This window comes from Vicia villosa, linkage group LG7 (genome assembly GCF_029867415.1).
Source record: "Vicia villosa cultivar HV-30 ecotype Madison, WI linkage group LG7, Vvil1.0, whole genome shotgun sequence".
Lineage (NCBI taxonomy): Eukaryota > Viridiplantae > Streptophyta > Magnoliopsida > Fabales > Fabaceae > Vicia > Vicia villosa.
In genome coordinates this window covers 27,604,201-27,607,246 of record NC_081186.1, presented here as the reverse complement: position 1 = coordinate 27,607,246, position 3,046 = coordinate 27,604,201, and the positions used below count along the sequence as shown (strand labels likewise).

Here is a 3,046-nt window from a genome sequence, read left to right as displayed (position 1 = left end):
ACAATTCAAAGATTGAATCGAGATTCTTTAAGGGTTGCTAAGATGGAAGTTTAGTTCATTTTGGTGTGTTTGGAATGCAATGTACAAGATCAAAAATTCTTCATAATATTCAAAGCCATGTTCTTTTACTCAAATATCCATATAATATCCCCTTATCATTCATTACAATAAAAATTCAAAAATCGATTCCATACACAATTCAAAGGTCCATACTTTACAAAAATTATCCAAAAAAAACATATTCAAGCTCATTCAATTTGTACATTCATTCAATTACAAATACATCATTGAGAAATTCAAAGTGACAATTACCAATATTCATTACAAATTTTCCATTCACAAAAAACAATAGAATAACATGGATATGGTACTCTGACTTGATTAATCCATCAGCTCACAATACATCAAATTGCAGCCTCTTCATACATTAGCTCAAACCAAACCGACCCTGCACTTCAAGGCCCATGAATCGGTTCAAGATGTTTCACAAGAGCCAAACTTGCATAACCAGAAAAAACCATCAAAAAAATCGAGCATTCCATTCTAATTGGAGCCGGTCCGTAAAAGACCACAACAAAAACAAGAGCTAGCATAAGTTTGAAAGGGAAATCCGAACCGGTTCGGTAACAGCTCAGCAAAATCAATATAACAAAAAACGAAGGAAGGAAATCGAGGGGGGGGAAATAGCATCAGAGGGATCGAAACTCACCACGTAACTGAGACTGAGAAATTGTAACAAACTTTCAACCAAAAAACTCTCTCTGAATATCCAATCTTCTTCATCATCGATTCAATCAAAACTAGAAAATCATCTTCAATTCGATTCTCTTCGATTCACGCTTTGGCATCATCTTCATCATCATCTTCTTGAATCCACCATCGCATCTGAATTCACCTCTTCACATAATCTCCAATTGAATAACCAGAAAAAGCATAACAGAAAAAGATAACAAACCTTGTAACGAAACTCTTTTGATTCACGATTCATTCTCCATCATCTTCAATCTTCATCTTTCTCTCCATAATTTTCAAACAACATCATCAACGCTTCAATTCACCAAAATCTTCGCCACTTCCTCAAACCTGCAGAAATCAAAAGAAAGAGATCACAACAATCTTCATCGGCAATCGTCACAGATTCGTCGCACTAATCATCGTTTTCAATCATCATCAACACGAAGCAACAACAATGTAACAATGATGCTGAACGCACAGTAGAAAGAGAAGAGAACAAAATCAACAAAGAACCTTCATTACGCTTCTTCAATCGGCATCGGAATTGCATCGCACAATGACTCCACGCTGCAATCATCGTCGTCAAATATTCAACATCGTCAATCAACGGTCTCTTAATTCATCATCTTCAACGCGTCATGTCACAATATTCTTCACACAGCAATTGTACCACAACAAAAATCAAGAACGAATAGAAGCAGAGAGGTCGAGAGTGAAATTCGAAAGCGCGAGAGAGTGAGAGTGTTGAATCGGAGAAGAGAGGGGAGAATCGTCGTCGTTGTGTTGATCGGAGAAGTTTGGGAAGGTCTCTGGCCGCCGTCTGAGTCGAGAGAGAGGAAGGAGACAATCAGAATGATCATAAATTGAATGTAACCCTAATTCCCTTCCTAATTCAAGTTTTTTTTATTAACGTGTTTTTAGTGTGATTAGGTGGATTTAATTGACTTTGTTTGGACTTAATTAGTCATTAATCAAAGAGATCATAAAAAATTTCTGAATGTGTTAATGTTGGTTGAACTTGGATCAAAGGTTGGGCCCAGACTGTTGCGCTTCACACCATCCCACTGAGCCCAGCGCACCCCCTTTGTTTGGCCATAAGAAATCTGAAACAAAAAAACACCCCTTGGGCCTCCCTATGGGCCCTGCGCCTGATTTCTGACTGCACCACTAATTTTAGAATAAACACCCCTGATTCTCATAGAATTCATGTTTAGAATTGGTTCTTTTTTCTTATTTTTTCTTAAGAAATAAATTGTAATAAAATCAATTGTTTTGTTAGATTTTTAGCATCGATAGAAAAAGAATGAATAAAAACATGTAATCTTTTCTAGTTAGAATTAGATTTTTGTTTTCTATATTTGTTTTAGAATAATAAAAAAACACGTAATATGTTCTCTTGTTAGAATTTATTTGTTTTGTTACATAGTTTAGTTCTAATTCTTTGATAAAATGCCATGAAAAATATGATGTTTGATTAGATTTTTTTGCTAGTATTTTCTATAGCGTGCTTCCATGTTATTACTGATTTGTTTGCTGATATGTGCGAGATACTTTGAGAGAGCCTTCAGTTGTGATTCGACTTGCTTCGTGTTCCACTTTATTTGTGGGACACAAATTCGCTTCCAGTGCGATTTGTCTAACGACTTGATTTGCGTCGTGTTCCACTTTATTTGTGGGACACAAACCTATTTCTGATGCCAGTCACCTGATCTCTTATTCATTGAGATGTATACTCTTGTATTGTCTGTGTAATACGGTGAACTGACTTTATTCGAAATGTACGGTAAGCATGAGTCGCCACCGACTTTTATTTTATCCAAATTAAATAGAAAGGCTAAAAGAACAGGAAAAACCTTTTAAATAAAAACTGAGTTCGGGGGGTAATTTATACAAAGGGAAGGTGTAAGGCACCCGTTGCATCCATGGTTATCCATGGGCTCTTAATTTCTTTGCTCTTTAGTTTTGAAGCCAAAAGTTTAGAAATGTAGAAGAAGAAAATAATGACTTTAGCTTGTAAATAAGCGTAGCCTTTTTGAAGGTTTATGAAAAAGAGTAGAAAAGGGAATTTTAAAACAGACCATGAAATTAAAGGCAAATTACCTGGTTAGATGAAAAATGTTCTTTTAGCCTTTTAGGGCTATCCATACCATAGGAGGGTATGAAGTCCTTTTATTTGGAGGTTGAAGGGTCGTCGAATTATCGTTTTCCATAAGATTATCCCATGCCATAGAGGGGCAGGTAGTCTAAGGGAAGGATCAGAATAGCCTTTCGTTTAGGCAACCAGAGGATACCTCAGCACTTCGTAGGCAAC

The 3,046-nt window shown here is 36.2% G+C and overlaps 1 long non-coding RNA gene across 2 annotated transcripts; it reads right to left on the bottom strand.

Annotated features, from left to right (window-relative positions):
* Positions 1-248: 248 nt before the first annotated feature.
* LOC131617065 (uncharacterized) lies at positions 249-1,670 on the bottom strand. Of its 2 annotated transcripts, XR_009288411.1 has the most exons (3): positions 1,249-1,670; positions 710-1,083; positions 249-448 (listed from the first exon to the last, which is right to left on the bottom strand). It is a non-coding gene; the product is annotated as an uncharacterized LOC131617065 (long non-coding RNA). The 2 variants fall into 2 exon arrangements; XR_009288410.1 differs by having other exon boundaries at positions 249-1,083.
* Between the last annotated feature and the right edge of the window lie 1,376 nt (positions 1,671-3,046).